Source organism: Gymnodraco acuticeps, unplaced genomic scaffold (assembly GCF_902827175.1).
Source record: "Gymnodraco acuticeps unplaced genomic scaffold, fGymAcu1.1, whole genome shotgun sequence".
In the NCBI taxonomy this organism is placed as follows: Eukaryota; Metazoa; Chordata; class Actinopteri; order Perciformes; family Bathydraconidae; genus Gymnodraco; species Gymnodraco acuticeps.
The window spans coordinates 139392-156111 of NW_022989927.1; the positions used below are offsets into that span (position 1 = coordinate 139392).

General features: G+C 40.4%; 1 long non-coding RNA gene across 2 annotated transcripts in view; it reads left to right on the forward strand.

Moving 5' to 3' along the window:
* Window positions 1-16720, forward strand: part of LOC117542314 — a 154070-nt gene that overhangs the window by 121667 nt on the left and 15683 nt on the right. For both annotated transcript variants that reach the window (XR_004568411.1, XR_004568410.1), the window contains exon 4: window positions 15360-15432. This is a non-coding gene — a long non-coding RNA (uncharacterized LOC117542314). The remainder of the gene's footprint in view (window positions 1-15359; window positions 15433-16720) is intronic.

The following is a 16720-nucleotide window of genomic DNA, read 5'->3' on the forward strand; positions in this document are numbered from 1 at the left end:
ATAAAGGGTTTAAATGCTGCTAACATTGTCTGTTAATCAGTGGAACACAGCAAGTAAACCTTTGCTATAATCTAAAGAGTAGGCCTAAAACATGTAATCCCCCTTTAGATTAGATTAAATGAGATTAGATGAGATTAGAATCATTTGTATTGGCTCCTGCATTACAAAGTCACAGGACAATAAATTAAATAGAGCTAAGCATTTTGCTTAAATAACAAAAGTTTCAAAAATATTACCCTTACCCTTAGTCCTTACCCTATATGGCACACATAAGGTTGGTTAGTTAGTTAGTTAGTTAGTGAGTTAGGTACATTAATTGCATACAAATCTTTCAAACCTTTCTTTCATACATTTCACTTTGCCACTAAAGTCTCTCTTCCTATAACCCAACTTTAGTTTTTCATCATCCATCCACAAGAACTCATCAGAAAAAGATAAATGATTTTAATAAACACAATAAAGGGGCCCTATTCATTTTCAGGTTCACATTTGTATTTTGTGACACGTTTACACGTTTTAATGTTAAAAGTGTTTATTTTTCACCTCTTTTCACCCTCTGTCTGAAACCAGAGCACAGTCTGCTCTGATTGGTTAAGTAGCTGGCTCTGTTGTGGTTAGTCAACTGCATAGTGATGTCCCGCCAATTATCCAATCACGTACAATGTGTTGGATCGCTAGCCAATAGAAGCGCAAGTGTTACATAGCGAGGTCACTATGTCAAGGAAGTAAATAAAGGAGTCCAATCGAGGCGTTTCAGGCGGGGTTATTCAACATTAAATAACAAAACAATTAATTAATATAATCTTCAATCACTTAAATAACATAAGATGCAAAGTATTTTCTCTTGAGGGATCCCAAAACATGTATTTTCCGTTGCTAATGTAGCATACTTTGTGTACCCAAAGATATTTGTACTATGTTATTCCCCAACTTGCTTTAAATATATATAATTTCTGATGTCACCATAATCAACTGAGGGTTAGGCTAGGTTTTTTTTATAGAAACAAGTCCTGTTTCTCTCTTGAGGCCAGGAAAAGGCTAGTCACTGTGACCTTTTTACCTGTGCTGGACTATGGTGATCTATTTTATATGAATACGCCGGCCAATTACCTCACCAAGATAGATGCCGCCTATCATAGTGCACTGAGGTTTGTGACAGACTGTAAGACTTTGACTCATCATTGTACCCTGTATACAAGGGCAGGGTTGCTTTCACTTACTGTACTGCGGCTAAATCACTGGTATCTTTTTATTTATAAAGCAATGTTAGGGAAACTTCCGTCTTACATCTGTTCCCTGATCTCACAGCGTATTGTAAATGGCTACTGCCTGAGATCTAAAGCTGTGGTTGTATTACATGTGCCAACTGCTAGGACTGTTTTAGGAAATACAGCTTTTAGATGCGCAGCGCCGCTAGCATGGAACAGTCTACAAAAGGAATGGAAGCTAAGCAGTTTGATTCCATTTCATGTTTTTAAAGCTAGGATAGACGCTATACAATCAGAACATATTGGTGTCTGTAAATGCTACTAGTATACAAACTGTAGTATCATATAATGTCCTTTGTTTTCTGTCATGTTTGTATTAATGTTTGGAACTAATTGAAGCAGGTCACCATTGTAAAAGAGGTCTATGATCTCAATGGGTTTTATCTGTATAAATAAAGGTTTTGAATTGAATTGAATTGAATCAACAACTCAGTATTTTTCAGATTTCACTCCAAACAAACTTATCTCATGCTGATAAAGAGTAGCAAACACATTTATGAATGCAACCAAACATTACACTTTAGCTTCACTTGGGCTCATGTTTCAAAAGACTGCATGATCATAACCGGCCTCAGCTGTGGAAGTTTCGATCACAACAATTCTGAGTGCACCTGTGTGTGTACATGGGTGTGTGTGTATGGACTGGAGAGAGAGAGACGTAGAATTGAGGGCAGAGAGAGACAGACAGAGAAAGGGACAGACAGGTTTGTCCTGGCTTGGGTTGGGCAGGTCAGTGCAGCAGCATTTGATTGTAAATAAGAGAGGAGTCAGTTCACACGCCGATCAAGTGACTGCCGGGAACAAGCGAGCCATTTGAATCAGGTGGCTATCTCCCTATCTGAGAGATCAGAGCCCTGTCACCCCCCTCCTCCCTCTGCTCTCGTCATTGTGTGTTGCGCAGTAAAGGGACACACACACACACACACACACACACACACACACACACACACCACACACACACACACACACACACACACACACACACACACACACACACAGAGGCACACAGAGGCACACAAGTGAAATGACATGTCCCTCCCTGCTGGCTATAAGGGCAGGCGGAGTGGCTGGATGAGATTTCACTGTCTCACGTTAGCAGAGGTGAGGAAAGGAGAGGAGGAAAGAGGAGAGCAGCCCCCCCCCCTGTATTATAACACTCTCCTGTCGTTGGCTCTGTTATCATTCAGAATTACTACAATAAATCATGTTTAACCTGGAGGTATCAGATGTAGCGTCACATTCAAAGTCAAACTTGTTATAGTGTACTGAGCTTCTTCAACATTTGCTCTGATTTATCATGAACCTTTAAATATGTAATGTGTAAATGGCCGGGAAAGCTCTTTGTGAATATTGTTTAACACTTACATCTTCTAAAACAGATTAACTACATACAAACAACTTTTTACATAGATTATGAATCAGATATTTCATAATTATTGTATGTAAGGTGTGCAATATGTTATCCTAACGTAAGCCTTCATTTACTGATCATCCCATGACCTCATTCTTTGTAGTTTTTTACCTTTTGCTTAATGCTGATAATGTAAAATGTTCATAAATAAAATAGAAAAAGGAAACAAAAGCAGGGGAATTGATGCATGATTCTTTTTTCAGTCATTTATTTTAAGATGTCCAAGCATTCTCAAAATGTCTTTAAATTGCCAAAAGCAAATCTCTTCTTTTGAGAAGCTAAAATCAGCAAAGTTTTTGCTCGATAAATGACATTTACAATTACATTTTTTTAAATGATTTATCATTAATTCATTTCTTCACAGAATAAGTAGCCTCTTCTTATATAACAAGTATTGGTCCCCTCTGCTACAGGAAACCAGAGTCTGCTATCCATTTAGTCTGGCGGTCCTACTAAAGGCCCTATAAAAACATGGATCAAATAAAACATGAGAGAAGACACACACACACACACACACACACACACACACTCGTTTTTTTCATGTTGCGTCTTGACAACGACCCCCAGGGGAGACGATGATGTGTGACAGCTGCTTCCTGTTCATATTGATTAAATGACAGGCTGGATCATTTAGCGATTTACCGAGTGACGGAGCTCAAACGTGAGACGCCGCCTTGAGGGAGACTCAGGACGGCGAGCAGGGACAGCCTGCACTTAACGTCCAGAGACATCGTCTCCATCCCACTGTGACACTATGGATTACACTGCTCATTTCTGATGTTAACACAATCAATACAATAACTTATATCTGAGAGCTCACTGCAGATTCAATCACATGACACGGTCTAGTGGGAATAAAGATGTTAGGAATACAAATGTTATTAAAAAAATAAGTTTGTATACCAAGTAAAAGACGGATAAGATTATGCACTTATTGTATTTTGGCCACCATTCCTGTTTACAAAAGTCAATTTTATTTAATCTATCAATAAACGTGTGAAATCATATTGTAAGGGATAGGGTTATGATTCCAGAAACTGCCAGTCAACAGTAGTTTTCTTTAAATATAAAAAAGAATGCTTGATTTGGAAACCATTAGGAAGGCTAAAATAAACTCTTTGTCAATATGCAGCAGACTGGAATATGTCAGAACAGAAAAATGTGCCTAAAAGAATAGATATTACATAAAAGAACGGAATTAAACAAAACGGGAGAAAAAATAGTGTGAAAAAAAAGTAACGATAAAAGGATATTAAAGATACATTAAATATAAGAGAACAGGCAGATGTATTAATGAAACTTACTCAAATAAAGGATTGTATGTATTGAACACATTCCACCTAAAACATGTCTGTACAAAGAATGTGTGTTGTTAAGGTGTGAGAAGCTCCACAAATGAAAGCTGTGAACCTTTTGATGAGGTGACGAGAAGGTTAATGTGGAAGAGGAGGTTTGATTTGGAGCTTTGTAGCTGTCAGGTTTTTGTTGAAGAAGAAAGGTTGTATCGAACATTTTGTAAGCTTCCTTCATCTTAAAAGCATATTTTATTCTTTTGCAAGTAAAATGGTTTGTACATAGTCAGTGCATACTTACGGTACACTACGAGACAAGAGTGGATTCAACAGGAAAGGAACAAGCTGGACAAGAAAGGACATGAAAACTCCAGGGGTGTCTAGAGGCAGCTGTGGCTCAGTGGATAGAGTGCTGGTCTTCGAATCAGGGGGTAGCAAGTTCAAGTCCCACTGCAGTCAGCATGTCGTTGTGTCCCTGGGCAAGACACTTCACTCCAAATTGCTCCTGTGGGGATTGTCCACAGTACTGAATGTATGTGAGTCGCTTTGGATAAAAGCGTCTAACAAATGACATGTAATGTGTTTCTCAATGTCGAGGACGCTTCCTTGGTAGGACATGTCTTCCGAGTCAGGTCCTTCAGAAGCGAGGCAAGCATCCTTCCTAGCCTCGGAAAACGAAGAATGGTGGAACAGGCTAACAGGTGTGCAGGTGTGCGTCATATGCGAGGCCCCGCCTTAAATGGAGCGCGATTTCCGCCAAAGATTTTGGAAATTGGTCCGTCCGTGTGGGGATTTTAAGACCGCGGTGGATACACATGTGCAGCCTCGAAATTTCCCGCAATGAAGGACGCCGGCCTCGGTAGAATTCCAAGGATCCTGGACATTGGAACAGTCCTTCGGCGGGACTCGATGACGTGGGATCCTTGAAATAGTGGCTCTGGAGCAGCCTTCCTCGACATTGAGAAACACCCTAGGTCTATTTATGTGATAGAAGAAGTAGTAAAATCAGGACATGCTATGAAAGGGGCAGTTGTGATACGACGGGACAAAATACATCTAGACTTAACCGTGCAGGAAATGACATGGAAAGAAAAGAAAAAGCAGGTCAAGAAAATATGTTATACGAAGAGTAGACAGGACAAGGTCAATAGAACAGGAAATAGGCAAGATGAGATCCGGATGCAATAGAATACAAATGGACAAAATGTGCTAATAGTAAGTGCTTGTGAGTAGTAAGCTATAATTAAAGGAGTAGTTGAGCCTTTGCAGTGTGCTCATGGTAGTTCCACTACATTCACATTTTTAATAGTGATCAACTGAGGCAATTTACGATTTTTAGCCATCCTTTGTTGGAGTACACTGAAACTACAATAAAGATCGGGCCATGGAAGGAACATTCTATATTGAGATATTGCTTCTCTACTCTGATCAGGCCCCCTTGACCAACCTTTCCCATTTTTCTCAAAAAAATAATTATCCAGGGTATTTTATAACAAATTGATTTTGCTAGCATTTGACCATTTTATGTTGCTTTTCTTTTAGAACTTTGTGTCTTATATATATTGATAATTAGAATGTTTTGGTAACTTTAAAGAACCAAAATAGAGTGCAAAGTTGTTTACAGAGCCATAGGACAGGATCGTACATTACAGAACACAAACAGAAAATGATGGTTCAGAAAAAACAGCTCTGTCCTGAGACGGACGGGACACATCGCTGTCTCCTTTCTGTCTTTCAGTATTGTCCCTGTGTCTGTTGTGAGTCAACAGTACTGGGACAGACGGGACGTTTGCTGCTGCCAACTGTCCCGGGACTCTGAGTTTTTTGGCTGTCTGTGGGCACGTCAAATGTGTGGCCTTGGGAACGAGCCAGGTGAGGCTGTTGAGCACAGATTAAGGCAGAGATGGATCAATCACTCCCGTCTCTGGGCCGGTGAGTGACAGCTAGCCTGGGGACACAAACATGGACACTATTGATTTTGAGTCCCCTTCCATTAGATTACTTACACACAGCCAAACATTTACAATTGCATGAACACACGCGAAGATGATAGACCTTGTTTCTTTATCTCTGTCTGGTTTCATGTCACTCCGTCTCACACACGCTAAGTTTCTCTTGTTTGGACTCTTGCTGTGCGTGAATCTCTGTTTGCCCTCTGGCCATGTTTTCTAACGGGCCTTCAGGATATTTAGCAGCATGGAGGGAGGTCTCTATAGCACTTGAAGGAAGCTATTAGCAATAAAATGTCATATACTAAGTAGTTTACAGTGTGTGGAGAAGAGCAGCCTGAAATAGTTCAAGCTTCATATAGAAAAACTAGGAATCAAGACCTGCTTTAAATGATCTATAAACATTGATTGTGTTATTTAATTTCTATACTTTGTCCAAAATGGTTGAAACTGTAAGCCAACTTTCTGCGCACTATCGGTCATTGAACTCTCTCCTTTAGTGTTTGATGTACACCAAGAACACCATTTCTCATCTTTTGCAGTTGTGTTACAACCATAAGAGTTTTTCTTCATCCAAACTTTTGGAAGTTCTCCAACTGCTGGTCAACTAACATTGTCTGGCAGATAATGAGCCATTTTACTCTTTAGATGCCCAAAAAACTTCTCCCACTTTAAAACGAAACACAATTTCCATTGACTAAAAGTTCTATAGATAGTAAAGGAAGAGAAGAGAGGAAATGTAAAAAATGAAATGTATAAACAAACAGCCTCAGTGTGGCTGTGGATGATGGGGGGGACGTCTGAATTTGGAGCAGTGGCCTAATAAGGCTAAATACCACACTGAATAATCTCCCAGTAAACTGTCTCATGAAAAACACAGAGATGCAACAGCAGCAAGTCTCGCTTTCTACCAGGCGGCCCTCCCCTTCTCTCTCCTTTACCGGTGTGTGTATGTGTGTGTGTGTGTTTCTCTCTCTGTCCACAACGTATTCTGTCTTTCTCCTCTATCTTTACTTTCTCGCTCCTGCTCTCCTCCTCCTCCTCGTCTCGTCTCAGTAAGTAGGATAAGGCTTGGAGAGCTCTGTCGTCGTGGTAACTGCCAGAAGTATTCAGTTTGAAGTTTGAGGAGGTCAGTTTGTGGGTCACACACACACACACACACACACACACATACACACACACACACACACACACCACACACACACACACACACACCCACACACACACACACACACACACACACACACACACCACATACACACACACACACACACACACACACACACATACAACACACACACACACACACACACACACACACACACACACACACACACACACCACACACACACACACACACACACACACACACACACACACACACACACACAGGACCTGAGAGAAAGTATGGGCCCTGGCCCTTATACAAGAGGGGATGAAGAGGGGGAATAGATGTTTTTTGAGGGGCAGGGACCTCTGCAAAGCCCTGCATCTCAAACAGCTTTGGTACCAGAACTTTTTCAGTCTCCTGGGCTGAAATTAAGCTGATTATAAGAACTTGACTCTGAATAACTCTTTGTTGAAATTGGATCGAGTAACCTTGATGTTTACTTCCATTCATTCAGTGTGATGATGCCTTATGCTCATATTTAGAATGGTGTTTCAAAGTGTCCACAATAAAGAAAGAGAAAACCAAAGTACCCTTTAGAAAGTCAAATGAATCAATACATTAACGGAAAAATATATTGTATCGTATATTTAAAATGGATGATGCAGTATAATGTAGTCTAGTGGAAATATAGAATAGAATCCTTTATTGTCATTATACAGGTATACAATGAGATGAGTATGTGAAATGATTAATGTAAACACCAAGTTAAAGCTTGAAAACCCACATCTTTCCAGCTGTAAGTGAATGAAGTTCTTGTGCTGTTTTCAAAAAACGTTGTAGTTGTTTTGACTGATGGCCAAACTGTCAAATAAACAGCTCTGGTTTACACTCACATGGACACTTTGAGCATGTCGTTGTTACACCATGAAGCACAGAAGTCCTCCCACTGCCACCACACTGTCACTGCAGGTGTAGTCACACTCATAAACTGAGCAGGCAGCTTGTGAAAGTAAACTAAAAAGTCTGAGAAACTACTAGAACCTTCCTCTGTGCTACCAAAAATAGGAAGATCTGTGTATTAAATGATGAGGTCATTGGTTTCACCTCTTCTGGCACTACAACATTTATTATTTATGTTTAAAGGCCAGTAGGTCTGCTGCTTTGCCATTTCATTTTCAACAACAGCTAAAGAAGAGCTGTTTTCATTAGTAATGATCTTCATGTCTATGAACAATATTTAGTGCAAACTTGTTTAACTTTCCTTTCCCCCATGTGTCTCTCTGTCTCTATCCTGGGTGGTTTCTGATATAAATTATTTTAGTCAGTTGGCGGCTGAGTCTCAGCAGGGTGGTCCACCCAATCCACCGTAACCCCCGGCAACCCCTGTCCAGCCAATCCAAGCGCTGCTCTGACTGCCTCTCCGCTTAGTTAGCCCTGACAGGACCCTGTGTGTGTGTGTGTGTGTGTGTGTGTGTGTGTGTGTGTTGTGTGTGTGTGTGTGTGTGTGTGTGTGTGTGTGTGTGTGTGTGTGTGTGTGTGTGTGTGTGTGTGTATGTGTGTGTTAACAAAAGTACTCAGAGGAAGGGGCGTGCTCTTCGAGTGGTCATTAAAAGTTTATTAAAAAGTCTTCAACCGTTGGGAAATATCAGTGAGCATTGAAGCAGTTGTGTGTGTGTTTGTCTGATGTGTATCCATACCCCAGAAACATAATAACAAATCTTACTTTCATCCAGTGTTTCCTGAAAAAGTCACTCTCTCTTTCACTCAACATGTCATTAGCCCATTGCTTTGTCTATCTGTTAAATGAAAGAGTTGTAGGCCCATTTTGTATGTTGTTCAGAGTCATTCTGGGAAATGTAGTGAGTCACTCCCTGAGGTAGCAGACAACTTTAAGAGGAAGCAGGTGCACCAAAGAGTCTATTGCACTTGATAGAAGGCTCTTTGGAGAGTACAGACCTTGACCAAGGGTGTCTCCAAGTGTGTAAGCATCCTGTGATTCAGATCAGCTTCAGAATTATATTGTTTAGCCAACTACACCTTCCACCCAAGTTTCATGTAAAATTGGGTTGGTATTTCTTAGCCATAATCTTGCTAACAAACTGAACCGAAATGAACACCTCCTTTGCGTAGGTGATGACACTTGAATAGCGTTGCTGTTGACTAAGAATAGTAAATATTTAATGAGCATCATGATGCTGACTCAAATGATGTGCTTGAAGGCATGAAGCACCCTGTACGTCAGAAAAAAAGAAGGGAGATATGTTTAACCCTGATGCTACTTTTTCACTTTCTATGAATCAACATTTTCGGCTAATTTTAAATAAATAATATATTTCTCCTACCAGCCAGCATCTCAATTTAATAGGTGTAAGTTTTCCTTTGTACATCTGTGAAATTCTTCTTCTACGTCATCAGTATTTCAAATATTGAGCATATAACCACATCCTGTACAGCACTGCAATCTCTTCCATTTTCACACATTTTCTGTCTGGATGCCCTCCTTTTTTCCTCTTTCCCTCCTGTGTGATTGATGTGGTAACAGGGATGGTGATCACCTGTGTGCATGTGTGTGTGAGAGAGGCAGTAGATGGATGGTGTAAATGTCTGAGCTATCATCAGCTTTGATTGGCTTTGAGTGGCTCTGAGTGCTGGGTCCATCCCAACCGTTTCCCCGGGCCCTCACGAGCAGTGGGCTGTGTGTTTGTGTATGTGCGTATGTTGCCAAGCCTTTTGTGTGTCTCTGTTTTTCTTTCTGTGTGTGTGTGGCACGGTTTCTGAATGTAGATATACATCTGTGCGACCATATTGAGTCCCTGTAAGCCTTATAAAGTACAAAACAATAACAGGGCATCATGCAGGCTGAGTGGCTATAGCGACTCTAATTCATCTAATGGATTAATGATGAAAATGTGTAACCAAGCCCTGCTGAAGATTAAGATGCTCTCAAAAAATAACATTTCCACACAACAATAACAGAGAAATCTTGACTCCAATTCATTTAACAATTGTATTTCCTACAAAGGCAACCAATAAACAATTTACTAATAAAGAAAAATGGCCGCCCATTTCCTCCAAGCTTGACAGGAAGTGTCATCAAGCTGATTACCCGACTCTTCCTGCCCTCCTCCGAGCTCCATACATACCAAAGACAGCACTGGAGGGAAGAGAAAGGCTCCCAGTTAATGTTTAACCAGGCTATGTAAGACAGAGTCAGATAGCTTAGCTTATGAGCAAATAGACCGTGTGTGTGTGGGACAACAATCGTTTAATGGCTGACATGTATCTGAAAAATACTGCAGTTCTGAAGAGGCGGTGAAATACTTCAAAAAGCAACTATAGCTTGACTTAATATTTAGAATGTTGCTATGTTTAATGTGTATATGTTACCATCTTTATAGTCATTCCAGTCAGTTGTACTGTATCTACATTAAAACCATACAGGAAATGTTTTCTCAACTTACCTCAAAGCTGAATGTAGTGATTAATTGAGTGAGTTGTTGACATTGATAAGAAACGGCGTCATGGGGGTCATAAGACTTTATCAAGAGGTGAAAGATAAAGTACAATTTGTATTTAAAAGAGTACATTTATCATTTCAAGTTCCTGCAGGAGACCAAATATCGCAACAAATATGATGATCACACTGCATCCCGTGTTATGTGTGTGTGGGGGGTGCATCCATATATGCATACATGGATGTCTGCATGTGTGTTAAAAAGAGAAAGAGCTCTCTTTTTTTGGCCAAGTTAGCATTACTAGCACCATGTGTTAGTGTGTGTGTGTTTTTGTATAGAAAGTGCTGTGTGCAGTAGAACGGGGGATTTGGTGCCATCAGCATGGTGATGTCAGCACACAGGGACAAACAAAGCAAGAATCCAAACCCTCTCCCAACTACCCACAATCCCACTGGACACTGTTGGGGCCCTGCCTGAGGTTCCGCTCCCATTGAAACACACACACCCATGTTAACACAAGTAGACACACAGAAAATTAACACACGTGCATTTGCGTTCTCAAGGTCGGGTAATACACACACATGCAATGCATATATACATTCATACATGCGTGTTGTATAGTCGGTGAAACACACTCTGTATGTGCGTACATGTCAACTCAAATGTATAATCAGTACGCTCTATCGCTCATAGCCAATCTCTTTTCATATATACTGGGACTTAATCTGGGTTATTTGGTCCAATACATTGCTTCCTGATTCATTCTGGAAGGTAAAATAGTTTAGGAACTAACACCAACTGTAAATTACCTTTAGGAATGTTAAACCAATTATATAAGAAAGTTTTGTTTCGGAATAAAACACTTTTTGGAGACAAAAGGCGCGTTCACACAAAGTACTTTGCCGTACTTAGTTCCCAATACTTAGTTTCCATCAGAACTCTTAGTTCTGATTAACTAAAAGAGCAGACCGCGTTCACACCGGCAACAAGTCCCTGAGGGAGGATTACGCAAATGAAGCCGCTGACGTCACTTCTTCTTCTTCTGCTTGGGTTTACTGGCAGGCCACAAACAACTTCTCGGCGTATACTGCCACCCGAAGTCCCCCGGCCAGAAGTCCCCGGAGTTGGGGACTTCCGAGTAAATCGCGAGAACGCCGACACCTCCTCATCACTCCACCGCTCCCATGTTTTTTTGTGTTGCCATAAGTTATTCTCTCTCCGTTGGTGCGCTGGGCTAATGCTAATAATGCTAATGCCAGCAAATACAATGGCGGCTTCACAAAACCTTTCCGAGTTTTACGGGGCGTGGTTTGCAATCCGCCCAGCCAATCAGAAATGGGAACCTTTTTCTCCCATGAAAGTACCTGCTCTCTAGCAGGGACTAAAAAGGGGGGGAAGGTTCTCATTAACTAAGTTCTAGTTCCGGATTTTTTTGGTGTGAACGCAACATTTAAAGAACTATCGGAACTATACTGGGAAAAGTACTCCGGTGTGAAAGCGCCTAAAGTGTCAAGTACCATCGGGGGAACTAAACCGAAGTGTAAAATACAGTTGGAAACCTAACTTTAGTAAACTTAAACCAAATGTTAAGTGTTTAGGAAAATATAACCTGCTCTAAATGTACAAAATTACGTCAAATCAACCAACTACGTAGTGGCACCGTTAAGACATTTGGTCAGTCCTACAGTTTACAGTCTCCATGTATCGGGTGAACACATGCACTCAGGATGAACTGTGTACCAGAGCAGCAGCGAGTGAGCAGTCAAATCAGAAACACACCTCTGTTTGCTTTGGGCTGGCCCGCTGCCACTCTGCTCCGGCCTCAGACGCATGCCTTGCAAATGGGAACAGACATTACTGTTATTGTATTCGCGGTGGAGTTCATATGAATATACTGTGACTACTGAGGCAGACGTTAATATAGATATGATAACGTGTTGCGATAACAGAGCTTAGGCGTGACATGTTTATCTTTGGGAGTCAAGTCAAGCTGATAAGGCAGACTTATGCTGAAACCAACAACTTCTAATATACGTCGCTTATATTCTGAATTATTTATATCTGTTCCCTTGTAGCACTTTCCTTACTAATTTTCTACCATACTGTACCCATATGGGAATTCAAACACTCACTCATTAAAACATGTTATAAATAACCTTGCCATACCCCACAAGCTATACAACAAAACTGATTTTCTAAAGGCATTATACGTTAACAGAATGAAATCTCCTTTTACCTCATTCTTTCACATCACAGACCAATGTTTTACTCATGTAAATACTATATTATTGTTATTACCATATATTATATTGACCTAAATTAAACATTTTTCTTACAAAAGCATATATTTGCAAAGCACACATATTGTAATAGCTTATGACTTGTAAAAGTCAATGCTTAAAATCATTCTACAAAACCTTTCCTTTCATTTCAGTCGTTGTCACTGTTTTCTTTTAAAGTATGGTGGAAACGCACATAATAAACATTCTTTCTCCACAAATTTGACATCTGAGGTTTTGTAGACACTTCCAATATTTGAGGGCTGTTTAGTGAATGGGTTGATCAGGGAGCATGCGATGTTAACGTTAAAATGTTTACAACTCCTATTGACAGTAATACATTTAAACAGAAAAAAAGTCTTTAAAACCAATCAGTGTACGGCACCTCTAAACACTAAAATACAAGAAAGAGAACCCAAATGTTGCATAAGTTTTGGTTTGAATGTCTCTATGAAATGAGGGTCAGCCCTTGCATATATTGTCTAATGTCTAAATAACTTTCTGTAAAACAGCATCATGTCGGATGGCACCATGTCAGCTGGATGGTGTGACTTTCTGAAATAACTGTACTGCTTTCTGTTTAAATGCTGCCATCTCCTCCTCAAACTATTACACAACAATTAGCAACTGTTTGCTGTTTGTCTCTGCTCTTTAAAATGCCCTTCTGTCCAAAAACAGTTGGAGAAAGACTGGGCCTGTGTGTGTGTGTGTGTGTGTGTGTGTGTGTGTGTGTGTGGTGTGTGTGTGTGTGTGTGTGTGTGTGTGGTGTGTGTGTGTGTGTGTGTGTGTGTGTGTGTGTGTGTGTGTTGTGTGTGTGTGTGTGTGTGTGGTGTTTGTGTGTGTGTTGTTGTGTGTGTGTGTTTGGTTGTTTGTTGCTTTTTGGGCAGTGGGATTGGGGTTACTGGGCAATACTGGACCCAAACAGGTCCTCATTGTGCTTCAGGAGGAAGAGCCGGGTCGTGCTGCACCCTATTCAGCCCTGTTTAGAGTATGTGTTTGTTTGTGTGTGTGAATTTATGTCATATATAATGAGGGAGTTTTTCATGTTCTAATGGCTGCTATGCTACATTAGTTTAAACCCAACGACTCGTTGGGTTTAAACTAATGTAGCATAGCAGCCAACGAGACAGCGAGACAGCTTTTTACTTTCTGAAACTAAACTTTATTGCAGTGCATAAAGACAGGAAAGTCAGCGAGTTACTAGCCTGAATGATACTTGTTGCCTGGTTACACAACTGTGTATGAGGGCGCAGGGCTTACTGTTGTGGTTGTGCAATGATGTAGCTTTTGCCAAGGTTGTGTGAGGTATTCAACACTACTGATAATGTCAAAAATAATAATTGTGTGGTCTTCTTTTAGTGACACTCTCCGTTTTCTCATTGCCATCACTGCAGAATCACATCTATTCTTGAGGCAAACCTCTCCTGTGATAAAATGGCATCCAATGTAATAAAAAAAGTCAATCAAAGAACTAGATTCCTATACCGGATCTCCTCTCTGGTAAACAAAAACACCCTGAAAACTCTGGCAGGAGCACTCATTCAAGGGTACTATGACTATGCTTGCACGTCATAGTACCATAGCACCTCCAAGGCGCTAAAAATAAAACTTCAAACATCGCAAAATAAACTGGTCAGACTACTGCTTGACCTTTCATCTAGAACCCACCTCACCTCTGCCCACTTTGACAACCTAGGATGGCTTAGAGTAGACGACAGAGTACAGCTACTTGCAATGGGCCTGGTCTACAAGATCCACTACACCTCTATGGTACCCATGTACATGTCAACATTCTTCCCAAAGGTCAAGGAATACCATGATCATAACACCAGAGGGAGCTCCACAAATCATGTGAAACCCAGATTTGGCACAAAAAAGGGGGAATACACGTTTCGCAATTATGCCACAATCAAGGTGGAACGCTCTTCCCACAACTGTAAAGGAAAGTAAAACTATACTCACCTTCAAAACCTCTCTTAAAGAGCACCTTCGGGGGAGAGCAATTGCAAAACTGGCCCCGGTAATGGTACAAAATCTCAACCTGTCGTTCAATGGACAGCTTCCCCCCCCCATCTATGTATATACTCGCATTTTAGACTCTGTTACTAACTGTATATCTGTAGACTTGGTATGTCTTAAATGTCCGGTTAGGATGTATTAGAACGAAATCTAAAATGAAAATTGTAAACAAGCAATCTGTATGTAAAAAACCACCTGTATGTAAATTGTAAATAAGCCATCTGTATGTCAAATATGTCTTATATGTCTTAAATGATATGATGAATTGGAAATGGGGGACCCTGATGTAAACGAGACGAAAGTCTTTCTCTGGTCTGCATCCCCTTAACAATTGTATGTTTTGAGCTGTACTGTACTGTACCCAATATACAAGCTGTTAATAAACTTTTCAATCAATCAATCAAAGCAGCTGCTGTTACTGCTCTGATCTTTATGTAAATACTGTAAACATACTTTTCTCTTTGATTGCGTGAAACACCGCTCTTAACAATCTGATCTCTGTAAATCTACAGGGTCCAAAAATGTCACTGATCATCACTTTAATATTCTTTTTTATCTTTGATTTGTTTCTCCAGTGACATAACAGGAGAGTGAAGACAGGATCAAGAGACCAGGACAATTTATGAACCCGATGGCATATGGGAACTGGTAGGTTTAAGACACACACACACACACACACACACACACACAACACCACACACACACCACACACACACACACACACACACACACAACACACACAAACACACCACACACACACACAACACAACACACACTACTCACACACACACACCACATCACACATCTACACCACACTACACACACACACACACACATCACAACACACACATACACACCGTGTAGTCCCATAGAGAGACACAGCAATGCCCTGGAGGGTGCCAGTCATGCCCAGCTTCCGCTGCGCTCCAAATTGAGCGTGGCACTGAGTGTATGAAGTCAGCCGTCTGGAAGAGAGCCAAGCATTGTTCCTTCCCGAGCCGCTGGATGGTAATTACTAGAAAGAGACGAGAGGGAGAAAGATGGGAGCCCTCTCTACCTCACTGTTGCTTCCTCTCATGGTGCATGTATCATATTAGAATATATAGTAAAGCAGAGCTGGGGGCCATATTAATGTAAGTCATGAGAATGGGATGAATATATGGCTCACGGCAGTAAAAAAAAAACTTGTTCACAAAGTTACACCACACAAAGGACATAAACACTTAATATATAATGGAATATCGTGCAGAGAGATGAAAGGTGATCTTATGTACTGTCTATCAAGGCTGTATTTACATGATAAACACTTCATTACATTAGGAAATGTATTTGAACATTTATATAGTATGCAAGCAACTAAAACAATCAGATGTGGCTTTACAAAAAAATAAATAATAGTTTGAGCAGTTGTCATGGAGGTATAGTGTAGTATGTCGTACACGGTTCCCATCCCGGCGCTAACTGTGTGGTATGTATGTATTGTGAACTAAATATACCACTGAGCTTAGTCCATTAACAAACTGCTTAAAAACACTGTGATGTCTGTTCAAAATATCCAGAAAAGCTTGAGTGAGGATTTCTTTTTGGTGAACACTTCAAAAGATTTCAAAACATATAAACAATGTGCAGGTAAAAAAAACATTTCATTTAGCTTTCAATGTATATTTAATACAATCTCAAAGTATTTCAGCTCATCTAGGACCATTGAAGGAGCTTCCCTAACATTGTATTTCATCCTTAAACTCCTTGGACACAAAAACCCTTGCTAGAATATCTAGCATGTGCAAAAGGAAGCTAATGCAGAGATCTGAAAGCAGTCGATTGATGTGATCAAATGTGTGACTTAGCTATTGTGGGCCTACAGTCCTCTTTGATTGATAAGAGAGACTAACAATGTCAAACAAATAGTTATAAATGAAGTGCAACTGAAAAACAT